This window comes from Pleurodeles waltl, chromosome 4_1 (assembly GCF_031143425.1).
Source record: "Pleurodeles waltl isolate 20211129_DDA chromosome 4_1, aPleWal1.hap1.20221129, whole genome shotgun sequence".
Lineage (NCBI taxonomy): Eukaryota > Metazoa > Chordata > Amphibia > Caudata > Salamandridae > Pleurodeles > Pleurodeles waltl.
Window position 1 is genome coordinate 114,200,414 of NC_090442.1, and position 17,682 is coordinate 114,218,095.

Consider the following 17,682-nt stretch of genomic DNA (forward strand, 5'->3'; position numbering starts at 1 on the left):
GTGGCACCGGAGCACGAGGGAGCTGCATCCCACATGGCCATGGAGGGCCACACCACAGACTCTGAATTCACCAGTGGGACGGAGGGCGAGGGGAGCTTCACGTCGGCCACCGGATCACCAACCAGCGACACGGACTCGTCCGCCGATGTGAGCTCCCCTGTGGTGGCGGCACCATCTGTGTGCCCCACTTCTACAGGAACAGCCGCCACCTCCCCTACCAGCCCCGCCCTCCCAGCAGCCCCTCAGCGTGTGTCCCATGCCCGCTCACCCAGGAGGGTGGGCATCACCTTCGCCCCAGGCACCTCAGGCCCTGCCCCAGTCACCCCTGCTGCCCTCAGTGAGGAGGCCATTGACCTCCTCAGGTCACTCACTGTTGGACAGTCTACCATTGTGAATGCCATCCAGGGTGTAGAACGAGAGTTGAAACACGGTAATGCATTCCTGGAAGGCATTCATTCTGGTCAGGCTGTCCTTCAGCGAACCCTGCAGTCTCTGGCCTCAGCACTGATGGCAGCCATTGTCCCTGTGTCCAGCCTCCCCCCTCCAACTTCCTCCACCCAGACCCAATCCCCTGTACCCCAGCCCATCCCAAGTACACCATCAGACCAGCAGGCACACAAGTCAACACCCAAAAGTAGCTCAAGCAAACATAGGCACCACACACACCACAGGCACTCACACAAGCATCACACCCATACAGACACAGCAACATCCACTGTCTCCACTGTGTCCCCCTCCTCCTCTGCTCCCTCCTCCCTCCCAGTGTCATCTACACACACACCTGCATGCACCACATCTACAGGCACTAGGACTCGCACCAGAACACCCAGCACCACAAGCCGCTCACCTGGACTCACCACCTCCACTCCCATTTACACGTCCCCTGTGTCCTCTCCCAGTGTCACCTCCTACAATCACCTCCTCTACCTCCACTCCCAGACCCCCTCCAGCTACCCATCCCAGTGTCTGTCAGAAACTGTCCCTCTGTCAAATTGACCTGTTCCCCCCCTCCAGTTCATCAGTCCTGTCGTAGCGCCTCAGCCAAAAAGCCTCCAGTGCCAGTGGTGCGTGTTCCAGGTTTTTGGAGTGCACCGTCCACCAGGGCAGGCAGTAGGACCCGGAGCCAAGGCACTGTCAGCCCACCCCCTGTGAAGGCTCTGAAATTGGAGAGTGGACGACGAGACCGTGTCAAGACTCCTGGTGGGACAACAACTGAAATGGGATCGAAGGCGATTGGTGAGTCAGCTGTAACTCCAAAGAAGGTGGGGAAGGTCCCGAGGCAGTCTGCCCAGCCTGTTGTGAGTGTCACGGCGGAGAAGTGCGCCATCATTTCCGGCGGTCCAGACACAACCGCCAGCACCGTCGTTACTGGTCAGGAGACCACCGCCAGAGTCAGTGCCCAGGAGGGCCCAAGTATTGTTACTGGTCAGGAGACCACCGCCAGAGTCAGTGCCCAGGAGGGCCCAAGTATCGTTACTGGTCAGGAGACCACCGCCAGAGTCAGTGCCCAGGAGGGCCCAAGTATCGTTACTGGTCAGGAGACCACCGCCAGAGTCAGTGCCCAGGAGGGCCCAAGTATCGACACTGGTCAGGAGACCACCGCCGGAGTCAGTGCTCAGGAGGGACCAGGATCCCACAGCCCCGCTGGGCGATGATGGAACGTCATGCCACACCCCAATGTCCAGTGTGGAGTTCGTCATGCCACACCCCAATGTCCAGTGTGGAGTTCGTCATGCCACACCCCAATGTCCAGTGTGGAGCTCGTCATGCCACACCCCAAAGTCCAGTGTGGAGTTCGTCATGCCACACCCCAATGTCCAGTGTGGAGTTCGTCATGCCAAACCCCAATGTCCAGTGTGGAGTTCGTCATGCCACACCCCAATGTCCAGTGTTGAGTTTGTCATGCCACACACCAATGTCAGTATCTGAACCGCCATGTCAGGGCACCGCTGAACAGTCCATAGACCGCCATGGCAAAGCACTGCTGAACAAGGCCATGACCGCCATGGGGAAGACCGCTGAACAGTCCAAAGACCGCCATGGCAAAGCACCGCTGAACAAGGCCAAGACCGCCATGGTGAAGACCGCTGAACAGGGCAAATACTGCCATGGCTAAGCACCGCTGAACAGTCCATAGACCACCATGGCAAAGCACCGCTGAACAAGGCCAAGACCGCCATGGTGAAGACCGCTGAACAGGGCAAATACTGCCATGGCTAAGCACCGCTGAACAGTCCATAGACCACCATGGCAAAGCACCGCTGAACAAGGCCAAGACCGCCATGGTGAAGACCGCTGAACAGGGCAAAGACTGCCATGGCTAAGCACCGCTGAACAGTCCATAGACCGCCATGGCAAAGCACTGCTGAACAAGGCCAAGACCGCCATGGTGAAGACCGCTGAACAGTCCATAGCCAGCCATGGCAAAGCACTGCTGAACAAGGCCAAGACCGCCATGGTGATGACCGCTGAACAGTCCATAGCCAGCCATGGCAAAGCACCGCTGAACAAGGCCAAGACCGCCATGGTGAAGACCGCTGAACAGGGCAAACACCGTGTGGGTATGAATAGGCCGCCACATCAGGCATCCTTATCCCATGTGCAGCTGGGACAGTGACAGGACAGGAACTTTCACGGGGAGACTCATCCAGTCTGGCCACCAGTCCCACCCAGTACCAGTTGAGAACTGCATCTACTTGCGATAATGTGGCTTTGCACTCCCCAGGATGGTACAGTGGGCAAACCACCCACTGTAAAGACTTGTGAGACTGTGGCTTTGCACTCCCCAGGATGGTACAGTGGGCAAACCACCCACTGTAAAGACTTGTGAGACTGTGGCTTTGCACGTCCCAGGATACATCAATGGGCATGGAGCCCCGTCGTGGATCTGGCTTTGCATTCATCCGGCTGAGGTGCCCCCCCTTCCCTTCCCCCTGAGGTGCCTGTAGTGTTTCTATCTGATGCCCCGGCAGTGTTCTCTCGGATTTTGGTCAGGTATCTATTGTGGGCCTCGCCCATGCATTTTTGGACTGTTGGTGCACGGACATTGTTGTGTACATATATGCACTACTTCTTGTATTGTATATATAATTATGACAGATTTCAAGATATGATTCAGTATATTTTTATATGACATGTATATTGGCACATTACAATGTTTGAACGGATCTCGCTTTGTCTTTGCATTCTTCCGGGGGAATTGTGGGTTGTTCATGTGATATTTTTGACTGCATTGGTGTGTATGTTGTCTAATGCGAGGGTGGGGGTGGGGGTGTTTGGTGGGTGTCCCCCTAACTTTTGCCTCCCCCCTCCCCTGTGTCGTAGATGCAGTACTCACCGGTATGTTCTGCGCCCACGTCGCTGTTGTTCGTAGAGGAGCAGAAAGACAAGGGCAGGTAGGATTTGGAGTTACGGCTCCATGGAGTCGTCGTTCTTCGTGGAGTGTGTTCAGGTGAGCGTTTTCCCATAGCAAAGGCTGTTTCCGCTGTGTTTTTATCCACGGTGAATCCGCCCCGGAAAAGGTGGCGGATTGGTGTGTTGTGATAGTATGGGCGTTACATTGTCTCCCGCCTGTCTGTTGGCGGTGACCGCCACGCTGTTTGTCTGTACCGCCGTGGCAGGTGGTGTGTTAAAGTGTCTGTCTTTGTTGGCGGTTACCGCCAGGGTCGTAATTCCCTTTTTTTGTCCGCCGGCCTGTTTGCGGTATTTCCGCAGCTTTAACACCATCCGCCAGGGTTGTAATGACCACCTAAGTTCCCACCGAAGACAGAGCCTGACATTTGACTTTGTTCTTTGAATGCACAGCTGTGGGATACTTTGTGGGGAAAGTCCAGTATTTTAGTCCATATATTGCAGAGGTTTGGCTACATCAATCACCCAGGTAGTATGACAAGAAGACCTGGAGTGGTTTCCATGTTGCAGGATAGGTCTGTACACCCATTCTATCAGTTTGCCACCATTTCCTATGGTACAGAGCTTCTGACACACCTCTTGTAGGGTTAGTGCTAAATAGCATACATGAAATAGGGCATTTAATGATTATTTAAGGTGGTTGTAAGTAAGGAGTTGACTGGGGGGAAGATGGTAGTGTGCCACAAAGGTTTGGAAATTTAATAGCTCACTGTTTAGAAACAAAGTCCCCAATTTTAAGACACCCGCAACATGCCACTGATGGAGTTGCTCTGAGCACAGCCATCCTGTGTGAGTGGGAAGGCTTAGCAAAGGTAGTGCAGGAGCATAGGGTTTCTTTGTGTCAGTGAGTTTACAGGTTCTGGCAAGGCAAGAGAAAGCCATGCATGATAACCCCGGATGGTAATTGATAGAATGGTCAGTAGGAAACGATGAGCAATGCTTTAAGCCTTCCTTAAAAGTCTTTACTGGTAAACCCCATCTCATGCAGGGAGGTGGGCAGAAAGCCAGTGAGCCAACCATTGGACATCTGCAGCTGAATAAAAGCATTCTAAGTCCAGAAGATCTAATCCACCCGCAGTCAAATCAAATCAAATCAAATCAAATCATTAACATTTATAAAGCGCGCTACTCACCCGTGCGGGTCTCAAGGCGCTAGGGGGGAAAGGGGGGGTTATCGCTGCTCGAACAGCCAAGTCTTTAGGAGTCTCCGGAAAGCGGAGTGGTCCTGGGTGGTCCTGAGGCTGGTGGGGAGGGAGTTCCAGGTCTTGGCCGCCAGGAAGGAGAAAGATCTCCCACCCGCCGTGGAGCGGCGGGTGCGAGGGACGGCAGCAAGTGCGAGGCCAGAGGAGCGGAGGGGGCGGGTGGGGACGTAGAAGCTGAGGCGTCTGTTGAGGTATTCCGGTCCCTTGCTGTGGAGGGCTTTGTGTGCGTGGGTGAGAAGACGGAAGGTGATCCTTTTGCTGACTGGGAGCCAATGCAGGTGTCTCAGGTGTGCGGAGATGTGGCTGTTGCGGGGTACGTCGAGGATGAGGCGGGCCGAGGCGTTTTGGATGCGTTGCAGGCGGTTTTGGAGTTTGGCGGTGGTCCCGGCGTAGAGGGTGTTGCCGTAGTCCAGGCGACTCGTGACAAGGGCGTGGGTCACGGTTTTTCTGGTGTCGGCGGGGATCCAGCGGAAGATCTTGCGGAGCATGCGGAGAGTGAGGAAGCAGGCGGAGGACACGGCGTTGACTTGCTTGGTCATGGTGAGAAGAGGGTCCAAGATGAAGCCGAGGTTGCGGGCGTGGTCTGCGGGGGTCGGTGCGGTGCCGAGGGCCGTGGGCCACCAGGAGTCGTCCCAGGCGGACGGGGTGTTGCCGAGGATGAGGACTTCCGTTTTTTCAGAGTTCAGCTTTAGGCGGCTGAGCCTCATCCAATCTGCGACGTCCTTCATACCCTCTTGTAGGTTGGTCTTGGCGCTGGCGGGGTCCTTGGTGAGGGAGAGTACAAGTTGGGTGTCGTCGGCGTAGGAGGTGATGATGATGTCGTGCTTGCGTACGATGTCGGCGAGGGGGCTCATGTAGACATTGAAGAGTGTCGGGCTGAGCGATGAGCCTTGAGGTACGCCGCAGATGATCTTGGTGGGTTCTGAGCGAAACGGAGGGAGGTAAACTCTTTGGGAGCGGTTAGCGAGGAAGGAGGCGATCCAGTCCAGGGCCTGGCCTTGGATCCCGGTGGAGCGTAGGCGGGTGATTAGGGTGCGGTGACAGACGGTGTCAAAGGCAGCCGAGAGGTCGAGGAGAATGAGGGCGACTGTTTCACCGTTGTCCATCAGGGTTCTGATGTCGTCTGTGACTGAGATGAGGGCGGTTTCCGTGCTGTGGTTGGTTCGGAATCCGGTTTGTGAAGGGTCGAGCAGGTTGTTGTCTTCCAGGAAGGTGGTCAGCTGTTTGTTGACGGTCTTTTCTATTACCTTGGCTGGGAAAGGTAGAAGAGAGATGGGGCGGAAGTTTTTCAGGTCGCTTGGGTCAGCCGTAGGTTTCTTTAGTAGGGCGTTGACTTCAGCGTGCTTCCAGCATTCGGGGAAGGTAGCAGAAGAAAAAGAAGAGTTGATGACGGTCTGGAGGTGCGGGGCGATGATGTCGTCGGCTTTGTTAAAGATGAAGTGCGGGCAGGGGTCCGAAGGGGCGCCGGAGTGGATAGAGTTCATGATGGATTTGGTTTCTTCCGTGTTGATGTGGGTCCAGTTGTTGAGGGTGATGTCCGGGGAAGCGGGTTCAGTGGTGTATGGTTGGGTCTGGTGTCCGAAGCTGTCGTGGAGGTCGCTGATCTTGCGATGGAAGAAAGTGGCGAGGGATTCGCACAAATCCTGTGAGGGCGTGACGGTGTTGGCGCTGGCGCTGGGGTTGGAGAACTCTTTGACGATGCTGAAGAGTTCTCTGCTGTTGTGGCTGTTTTTGTCTAGTCTGTCGGTGAAAAAGTTCCTTTTGGCAGTGCGGATCAGGTGGTGGTGTTCGCGTGTAGCGTTCTTGAGGGCGGTCATGTTGTCCGCGGTGTGGTCCTTGCGCCAGGCCTTCTCAAGGGCACGACAAGTTTTCTTTGATTCTTTGAGGGTGTCAGAGAACCAGAGAGGTTTTTTGGTGTTGGTCTGTCGATGCGTGCGTTTGAGGGGAGCAAGGTTGTCAGCGCAGTTGGAGATCCAGTTTGTGAGGTTGAGAGCTGCGTCGTTGGGGTCGGTGGTGAGGGTGGGTTGGTTGGCGGCGAGAGCGGAGAAGAGTTGCTCTTCAGGGATCTTGTTCCACTGTCGACGAGGGGTGGGTTGAGTGCGGAGGTGGGAGGTCTCGCGTTGGAATGTGAAGTGGACGCAGCTGTGGTCGGTCCAGTGTAGGGCAGAGGTGTGGCTGAAGAAGACGTGTTTGCTGGCGGAGAAGATAGGGTCGAGCGTGTGTCCGGCGATGTGGGTGGCGGTGTTCACCAGTTGTTTGAGGCCGAGGTTGGCGAGGTTGTCGAGCAGGGTGGTGGTGTTGGGGTCGTTGTTTTGTTCCAGATGGAAGTTGAGGTCGCCTAGGAGGATGTAGTCCGGTGAGGCGAGGGCGTGCGGGGAGATGAAGTCGGCGATGGCGTCGCTGAAAGAGGCGCGAGGTCCGGGAGGACGGTAGACGAGGGATCCTCTGAGGGTGGTCCTTGGGTCGGTGCCTTTAGAGTGGAAAGAGCTCCCGATGGCGCCGCAGCGACCAAATCAGATGTGTGGCCTGTCTGAAGAAGGAATGAAGGACGAGCAGGGGAAGGTTTGCAAAATAATACTATCATTGGGGTAGCACACCATCTTCGCTAGTGCCACATGGCCTCTACAGAAAGAGAAGACCAAAAAGCAAACTGGGCTTGGAGGAACCGTTCGCTCTGCCGAGATTTTCATCTTGGAAATCAGTGTAAGAATGGTAGATATTAATCACTAGGTATCAAAAGGTAACTGGTTCCCAGTTCAATCTGAGATCTAATTGTGTATGAAGACGAAAACAGTGCCATATGTTAAAGAAACACTAATTAAATTTTTTAATTTGTAAATTTTGTTTGTGCAATTTACATCCCAAATATTTTGAAGATTCTATGTGTACTTGACACTTAGGGATAACCTAGTTTGCTCAATTTCAAAACCATATAAAGACATGGACTAAGCGGGCAATTGTCTTGCACAACCTTGCAAGGGGTCTGGCCCCTGCTCACCCTTCACAAGCACTAACAGCGAACCATTGCACCAGAAGAGTTTGCCAAGGTGGGTGGGTGTTGATTGTTCAACCACTTGACAGTGCCCCTTCTGTTTCGCTCCTGTGTGCAGACAACTCCACAGGCACCCAATACCTTCAAATAGTCTTGGTGGACCCATCTTGTCTGATTTTAGGAACTGCCCCACCTTGTTCTTCTCTTCTTTATTTATCCAGTTGTTAGCAACAACCCTTTGAATTACTTGCCGTGGATCTCCCATTTGACCTCGATTCCATCCTACTCTTTTATTATCTCTGATTGGTAGTCCGGGCTCCCATTTCTGAGATAAATGTAGAGTCCCAAACATACACTCTAGTGCAGTGAGACTACAGACAAGTTATGGGTACATCACATCCTGTCATTAGGTGTGAGACTGTCACCCACACCATCTGCCCTGCCTCTTTAAAAAAAATTAGGTTGAAAGTCCATGGGCGGTTGGGGTAAGCCAGATGTTTTTGTTCAACTAGCATAGGGTTAATTACCTTAATGTTTCCCAAGCTGTTTGCCAGGGGTTTTGAAATGTTCAGAAACATAATCAAAATTTTGCTGTTACTTTCTCTTCAGGAAAGATCAGGTAGATTTGAATAGGGGTGATGGCCTTGTCGTGAAGGGCATTAATTTACTACTGAACAAGGACGTAATGTGACACCTGAATGTAGCACACCAGGAGGCAATCACAAAAGGTTCACAGTGACTAAATAGTCCTATGTTAAAAAAGAGTACATACATGCACTGACAACATAGTGAGGCATGGCCTCTCTTGTGTGTGTCTGTAAAACTGACGTTTGTTCTTGAATTTTTGTCCTGAATTTTGACACTTTGTCCTGAATTTTTGTCCTGAATTTTGACCCTTTGTCCTGAATTTTTTACAGTCCTGTCCAGAATTTGCCTCAATGCCAGGTGGTCACCCTATTGCAAAGGGCAGCAGGGGTTTACAAACATTCACAATGAGAGACCTTCTTACACATATCTCACTTTAGGAGAGGCTAGGTAAGTCCCTGATTTCCATTGTGTCCATTCTAAATATTCTTTTTAGTACTTAGATGTACATTTACTATAATGTTTTGCTTTCTTTCAAAAAGTAAAAATTAAGGCTGGACATGTACTTATTGAGTTATCAGTTGCTTAATTTTCTTATTCATTGTTAAAAGTACAAGACCGGTGCACTGCACATTTGCACAACTAGAGTCATTATAATAAGGAATGAGAACAAACAACGCGTACCTAACTGAAGGACTGCCAGCAATTGGACCAAGAGGACGAGAAACACCAATCAATCAATCAATCAATGAGGGAATTGTAAAGCGCACTACTGACCCGTGAGGGTCTCAAGGTGCTGAGGAGGGGAGGGGGGCGAAGGTAGGGAAGGTGGGGACATTTAGGCCCATATTTATACTTTTTGACGCAAAACTGTGCTAACGCAGTTTTGCGTCAAAAAAATTAGCGCCGGCTAACGCCATTCTGAAGCGCCATGAGGGCGCCGTATTTATTGAATGACGTTAGCTGGCGTTAGCCGCCGGCGCTGTCTGGTGTGCGTTAAAAAAAACGACGTACACCAGGCAGCGCCGGCATAGGGGGAAAATGGTGTATGGGCGTCCACAAATGGTGCAAGTCAGGCTGAGGCAAAAAAATCGCCTCAACCCGATTTGCACCATTTTTTTTTCACTCCCAACCCCCATTGAAATGACTCCTGTCTTAGCAAAGACAGGAGTCATGCCCCCTTGCCCAATGGCCATGCCCAGGGGACTTCTGTCCCCTGGGCATGGTCATTGGGCATAGTGGCATGTAGGGGGGCACAAATCAGGCCCCCCTATGCCAATTTTTTTTTTTTTTTTAAACACTTACCTGAACTTACCTTAATGTCCCTGGGATGGGTCCCTCCTGCCTTGGGTGTCCTCCTGGGGTGGGCATGGGTGACAGGGGGTGTCCCTGGGGGCATGGGGGGGCACCTCTGGGCTCCTTTAGAGCCCACAGGTCCCTTAACGCCTGCCTTTGGCAGGCGCTAAAAAACGGCGCAAAAGCTGCCGTACGTCATTCTTTTTGACCCGCCCACTCCCGGGCGTGATTTTTGCCCGGGAGTATAAATCCCACGCACATGCCTCGGAGTCGATTTTTTAGACGGGAACGCCTACCTTGCATATAATTAACGCAAAGTAGGTGTCCACGCTAAAAAATGACGCTAACTCCATGGACTTTGGCGCTAGACGCGTCTAACGCCAAAGTATAAATATGGAGTTAGTTTTGCGTCGAAATTGCGTAAAAAAAAACGACGCAATTTCGGCGCAAATGGAGTATAAATATGCCCCTTAGCGTCCAGGGAGAGACTGCAAAGAAAACAGAGGAACAAAATGGGAAGACTAGGCAGGCAATACAGATTGACAAATGAAGCACGTTTGGGGTGGAAAATGACATGCAGGGAGAGATGCGTAACTGAGATGGATACTGGTCTATAACAAAATGTGTGGACCCTAAACTAAATATATAGAGCTGGGAGGAAGAGACGAAGGAGTGGAGCCGGTTGTGACAGAATGAAAATTGGAAGTCGGGGGAGGAGGGTAAAGTAAAGAGAGACCCAAACCATTTCAGCACTCCTACCTGAACTGAAATGGAGGTGCATAGTTATTTCCCAGTGCCCCGGAAGAATCCATCCCTGCTATGGTACATCTAAGCCAGTGGCACTTCTGTTGTTCTGGGACTTCAAGCTCTAACAGCGGTAGTGCCTGTCATCACTGAAAAACAGCAATATCATGCCATTGCGTCCAAACTTTATGACATGTGAGTATATAGAGTAGGATAGTGTGCGCTGAATGCTGAAGTAAACGACTGACTCACTGTAGTGAATTTGCTGCTCCCCCATTGGCAACCAGGAAATATATTGTTTTCATCACTTTCATGCTTTCTCCAGAACAGTTGACCCACTGAGTGATGATAGCAGTTAGTGGTGTTTATTGCCAGTGATGAACAAGTGTCTCCCATGTAGTTCAGTGTGTGGCACATGCACCATACACATGGAGAGCATTTTTCTGTACATGTGCACTACTGGCCAGATTAGTTTGGAAACCACACAATGGCAAAAAAACAAAAAAAACTAAGTTGCTGCACTGTGTTGTGTGAAAGGTGGACAGTAGGATATCAAAATCTGTACTAAGATATGGCACTGTTGCTGTCATTCCCTGTGCTTCCACACTTTTGGCTTTCTTGCACCTATTGCACACTTTTTCATGATTGGAAGGCCTCACACATGCCACTGGGCACCAACCTGACCTTATATTCACCAGTTTCAACAACATCACTGTAGAGAAGCCCACACCGATCACATGGTCTGATCTGACCATCATCAACTTCAGCAACCCTATCCCACACCTCCAAAGAAACACCGTCACCAAATCCTAATTATGGAACAGGAACAAGACACAACAACATCCTCCACAAATTACATGCAGGGCCAGCTTTAGTGTTGGTGGCACCCGGTGTAAAAATCTTTTTTAACCCCCCACCATGACCTCCTCCTCAGATTACCGCCCTACCACCATGCCAAAGTGCCCTCATCTCTCCATATTCCTTCTCTCACAAATTAACCCTCTGCGCTACTTTATAGAGAATCAAAACTGCCTCTAGAAAAATCTCCGACCTATCTCTCTAGCAATAACAGGAGTTATCTTTGCACTTTAATTGTTTCTTGAAGGCTGTTAGCACAAGGAACTTTTCAGCAGGTGTTTAAATTGCAAGTTTCGCAAGTTATTGCAAAACACAGCGCCGCCCTGAGGTCAGCGACCCCCCCCCTTCCAGGTCAGCACTCGGTAAAGTCACAACGGTAGCACTGCCCTAAAGCCAGCCCTGATTACATCTGAACACAGAGACAAAGTCAGAATGACAGCAACAAGAGTATCTATACATGTGTCCTCAAACACTACCACTAATACATGAGAGCCACTAAATTCTCTGCACTTACTAACTGCATGAATAAGTAGCACCAACAGCGCCAAGGTAATTCCTGCCATAGTAAAAAATGTCACCTCTCAGCATCAAGATCCAACTGTGTAACCCCTTCTCAGGAACTCTGCATCTAGCTGTCCCTATTCATCAGCAGACCTAAAGATGCTAGCCAACTACTGGCCTATTGCCTTATTACACTATCCAGCAAAAGTCATGGAAAAGATGATAAACAAACAGCTAGCCACCCACTTCACTTACAACCACCTCTTTGACACCACTTAATTAGGATTCACGCCTATCCACAGTACAGAGACCGCCCTCATCAACTCAACAGACAATACCAAGATGAACATGGTCAGAGGAGACACCGCAGCCCTCATCCTACTTGATCATTCCACAGTCTTCTCCCATCCCTCCCTTCTCCAATGACTGCACAAAGCTGACATCCAAAGTCTCGAACTTTGTTTGATTTGGTTCTTTTTGAGAGGGTGAATCCAGACGGTCAGCCTGGCTCATTCATCTTGCATGCCATCAACCTCATCTCACCTCATCCCACTTCAGCCCCACTGTGTTCAGCCTACATGAACCCACTCACCAGCATCATCCGCGCCCACTAAATCAATGATGACCCCCATTTCATACTCTCCATCTCTGATAAGATGCCAAACATCCATACAAATTCTTCTGCCTGCATGACCAAAGTCATCAGTTGAATGTAAACCAACTTCCTCAAACTCAACACAAACAATATGTAAGTAGTAATCTTTAGTAAAGACATGTTGCTCTGGGAGTCCACCTGTTGGCCTGCCAAATTCGTACCCACACCCCTCTTGGCAATCAATGCAAAGAACCTCAGAATTGTAATCAACTACCAACTCACTATGACCAGCCAAGAGAACGCAGTCCTTGGCTCATGCTTCCACACACTCAGGATGCTTAAGAAGATCTTCAAATGGCTACCCACCATTCGCAGAACCATCTCCCAAGCCTCCATCACAAACAAACTGGATTATGGCAGAGCACTCAATGCTGGAATCAACACTCAACTTACAAGAATATTTCAGAAAGTACAAACTCAGCAGCCAGTCTCACCTTTAAACTCCCACCCAACACGCACATGACTAGCAAATCAAAAGATTAGCACCGGCTCCCAAATCACAAATAGGCACTCTTCAAACTCCTCATGCACACAACTTGCACAACATTGGAACCACATACCTCAATAACACATAAACTTCGACAAACGTACCAGACACCTCTACTCAGCTGAACTCCTACTCACACACACACACACCCAAATACCTAATAGGAGATCCAGTGGTTGTGCCTTCTCCTACCTTACTTCTACAGCCTAGAATGACCAGCTCTTGCTTATCAGAGTCTCCTCCTCATTTCTTGACTACCACAAGAAACTGAAGACCTGGCACTTCACGTAGCTCAGACCCTGGCTCAGCCTATACAACTCTTGCTTCAGCACCAGTGCTATAAAAATACACATAACATAAAATAAAGTAACATAAGGTTACATAAGATAACATAACACAGTGGTACAAGGATGTAGGCATGATGACTAGTATAGATCTTATACTGGCAGGGTGTGCTTCTTAAAAAAACGTTTGTGACTTTGTACTTGTGCTATACATTAAAGTGTTAGAAAACCTTTGAGAAAATAAAGCTTTTCTAACACCTTTATGTCCGCCTTGAGTTCCCATGCTTTTTTTTGCACAAAGCCTTATGTACCTTTTTTAGATGATAAGGCTTTGCATCAAAAAGTATGGGTGACTATATGGAAACACTCATGTCCTATTGATAAAACACACCCATGACGTAAAGTGGAGCAAAGCAGCACATATCACTTGTGAATTACTTTAGGGCTACTTTCTAGTGCATGTTAATATTTGTGCCGGCTTCATCATTTTTTTGGAATTGCCCTTAGTGAAAACACTTGATAAATCTAGCTTTTGTAAGTCTTGCCCTCTTTCTGCAGATGGGCTGATGTGACTTTATGGTTGGTGTATTGGTAATTACATTATCCAAAGAGAGCAGCTGTTAGAAACTGTTGCCAAGCTGGCCATGTGATGCCTGGAGTTATAACCTGGGTGAATACTAAGGAGTGTGGAGAAGGGGGATCATAGTGCGTTCACTGGTGTAACTGGTGGTTAGCGATACCATTAAACAGTGGACTGAATGGGGAGGAGTGTTTGTGCGTGGTGGTGGCCAATCACCCATCACATGGTTTTTAAAACATAAGTAAATCAACACCTGGACTCATTAATTCAACCCCCCCTCACACAAATATTTGGGCAGCCTTGTTAGGAAAAGTAGATCATCAAGCATATAAGTAAGGAAGGTGACTCAGGTTAGGAATGGATGCTACAACATTCTCACAAGAGTAAGACTCATTTAACATTAAATATTAACATTTCATATTAAAGTGGCAAGTTGTAAGCCATGGCCTCAATGAAAACCCAAGATGTTAAAGGCATCATGGTAAAAGATAATGCACGGTGAATACCAAAAACCCAATCACACTATCACACCCCTTCCAGATTAGTAGTTACAACCTACTGTAAATGTTCTTATACCCCTCGTATACCAGTCATCTCACACTACCAAGAACATTCCCACACCATTGAAACAGCAGTCACAAAAGGCCAGACACACTCTCACATCCCTCCAATAGTAATAATGACACAAACTCCACAACACTCATGCTCCTCACAAAGTAGTTGTCTGTCGATCCTAACAGTCCTAATGTTCATCAAGCAATAATATCTGACAGCACTCTCATACCTAAAAGACTAAGGGGCTAATTTACATGTCCCTTGTGCCCCAGTGCATCACTTGTTATAAGGGAAAAAGTGATGCACCAACGGTACAAGGAGCTTGTAAATAAGCCCTTAGGATTCACACATTACACAAAGCACTCTCAGACACCTACAGAGCTGCAGATTAACAGCCTGATGCCCCTGACATCACTTTCACACCTCTCATTGATTAGCAGTCACCCAGCACTACGAGCACTTCCACACCCCTCAGAGACTGGCAGTCACGCAATACCATCAGCATTATCATACTTTTTTATCATACATTTTGCATTCAGGTTGCACCACATTTTTGGTGCAGCCATGATGTAGAATGCTAGTCAAGATTTACAAATTCATGCAAGGGCCTTGGTGGCTTTGAAAAATAGTATTGCAGTGCCTTGTGTTGCTATGTGTACCACTGTGGGAGGTAGGCATTATATGGGTGGAACATGGAAGTTTCCATGTAACCCCCACTCCCCCAGTGTATTTTGATGAAAACACAGATTTAATGGGAGTAAGCCTGGGTTTATGCCAAAATGATACTCTTACCTGTGTAACAAGGATACATTTCTTCATTTGTCCTTGGTACTTCTTTCCATGTGTGCTGCATTCTACTCGGTACATACAAAGAGGAATACGCCTCTAAAGATTATTTTTGTGCAGGACAGTATGGCTTCCTGCACAAAAGCAATCCTGTCCATAATACCGACACCCTTCCACCATGGTGCAAGGATGCCTGAAGTGCACCAACACAATGATAGAGTAGAAATGTGCCATATCTTAGCAGTTAGGGAGCATTTTTGTTCTCTCCTTTTCATACAACACAGTCGAGGAAGGTTAGTAAATCTGGGCCCTGGTGTGTAGGAGGATGGATGATGAGTGCATAGAGGGAAGCATCTTTGACTTTCAGTTATAAGCTAGAACTCTAAGCTTTGCCAATGCTTATATGATTATGTCAAGGATTGTGGTATTTTACTAGCAGCATTATACCAAGGTCATCGCAGCAGCCCCAACAATTGCACAGTCCATTAAAGCTTTATGGATTCCTCTACCGTAGATTTTGCATCACCATCAATGTAAGATCACAGCTAGAGGCAATCCTGGATTCTTTTATTATGTTTTGTGTTGACTTGCTCCTCAATAAAATATAGTTTTGGTCATGTCTTTGTGAATGTAACTGTGCTCAGTTTTCTAGTTACATTGTCACTTTGAGACATTGTTGAGTGACTCATGTCAGTTGATTGTCTAATTATAATATTACTTGTATTCTTGAGCTAATGTCATGCAAGAGCCACTCACATGAAATTCCAGGACGTCTGCGAAAGCAAAGATCTCCACCACTTCCCCTTGAGTTAATTCTTACAATCAGAAGAGATTACTGATACCAGTGGCTAACCCTAGAGGAAAGGCAGGGATGAAGAGAGAGAACGTTATACTTCTGGTGTACCTTAGAGTTCCTGTGAAAACTATGGTGGGTGGGCGTTAATCCTGAGCAGGACCCCTCAATTTCTACTGGCAAGGTGGACTTCTTCAGTCAGGATAGGTACTACTCTGCAACAAGAACATACTCGTTTCGGGCAACCATACTTGAATGCTTTACAATCAGTCTGAGGTTGGAGTTCCTATTTAAACATACCAAACAAGAATTTAAGTAAGGAATGTGGGTCCATTGAAGGACCCTTGAGTACAGACCCCTGAGCTAAATTCTTAGTGTGTATCCTTTAGCTTCTGCTCAGAAGATTCAGAAAACTTTGTGTCCTTAATTAACATTGTATTACTTCACACAACTACTCTTTTCCTTAGCCAAAGCTTTTTTATTCAAACTCAAATGGCCAGGTTGTCTTTGAAAAATAAAGGGATACCAAAACTAGAAGGGCCTGCTTAGTGCACTAACGTGATATGCATGTAAAGGCCTTGAATAGCTGGATTGGTAAACGGTGGGAAGATGATCATAGTCAATGTGATGGGGACACAGTGGCAATGAATAATTTGCTAGGTTACAAGATTCAAGGTTGTGTGAGGCTTTCTTGAAGGGATGGATTTCCAAGTGGAGTTTTAGGTTATTCAACCAGGTTCCAAGGTTGTTGGAATCTGACTCGTGGAGATCGAGTTCCAAGAGGTGTTGTGGGCTGAACAACCAGGTTTTGGGGTTAAATGCTGTTGAAAGCTCTCTCGAAGAAACAGAATTCTATGACAAATTGCTGGTTCCATACTTCCATGTGACGTTGTCTAGATTATTCTTGTTGCATCGGTGGTTTAATCCCCTGTTTGTTTGTTCCATCCATAACTTGAAATCCCCTATCAATGGTATTTTCAGAGCTGTTGTTTGTAAGCAGAATACCATAGTGAGGATGTCCGTCCTAGTGCATATTACGTGACGCTTGCCTTGATGATCAAGGTGTTTGCATTAACGAGGCAACTTGAAAGAGGAGTAAGTTGTTTGTGGAGTGTATAATGCTAGCTTTCCATGACCAGGGAAGCAGAACATTCATAGCAGCGATAATATTTTCCCAACATTATATTTCTGTCAGATGTACAATACTACTATTAATAAAGGGCCTGGTTTTGAGTTTGCTGGACAGGAATACTCCATTGCAAACACAGTAGAGTACCCTGCTTGTGAAGACTTCAGTTCGGACACATCAGTTAGATATGGCAGACCTCTCGTATTCCCCCTCAGTCATCATCAATGTAATACTTTCCTTTCTATGATGACCCAACAGACTTGGGGCCATGGGAGGAAGGACTTCATGCTGCCCCCCCTATGTCTTCTATGGGAGGGCACATCAAGCTGCATGAATACTTGCAAGCAGTGAACAGGCCTCATTACACAGATTCACATGAGCCCAGCTGGAGTTTGATGTCCGGGTTGTACTTGTGGTCTGAATGGTGAATAAATGGTTGCTGGATGCATGGGGGATAGGTGTGTGTGTCAGATGACCTGATGAATGATTCTCCTAACACTGTCACCTACCCAAACTGAGAACTGCTATCAAAATAAGCATCAAATAGAAAACATGTTTGTGTTCATCAAGCGGAACATATTTCACATATCATATTTAAAATTTAAAACTATACAACGAAATCTAAATCATGCTTAACAGCAACTGGGTGTACATTATGTTGTTTGTGTTGAAGACAAAAACAATTTCAGTCCTAAAAACAGGGTTCTAGAAGCAAACCCTTAGAATGTATAGATGGTAAATGTTTAAAAGCAGAAAGACTGAAAGACTCCTCTGCTAATTGGAGTCTTAAGATGCATCAATATTGTGAGAGGATGATTCTGACC

At 48.2% G+C, this 17,682-nt stretch overlaps 1 long non-coding RNA gene across 1 annotated transcript in view; it reads left to right on the top strand.

Moving 5' to 3' along the window:
• LOC138288469 (uncharacterized) overlaps positions 1-17,682 on the top strand; it is an 86,655-nt gene that overhangs the window by 20,892 nt on the left and 48,081 nt on the right. The window contains exon 2 of the long non-coding RNA XR_011202407.1: positions 8,523-8,640. This is a non-coding gene — a long non-coding RNA (uncharacterized lncRNA). The remainder of the gene's footprint in view (positions 1-8,522; positions 8,641-17,682) is intronic.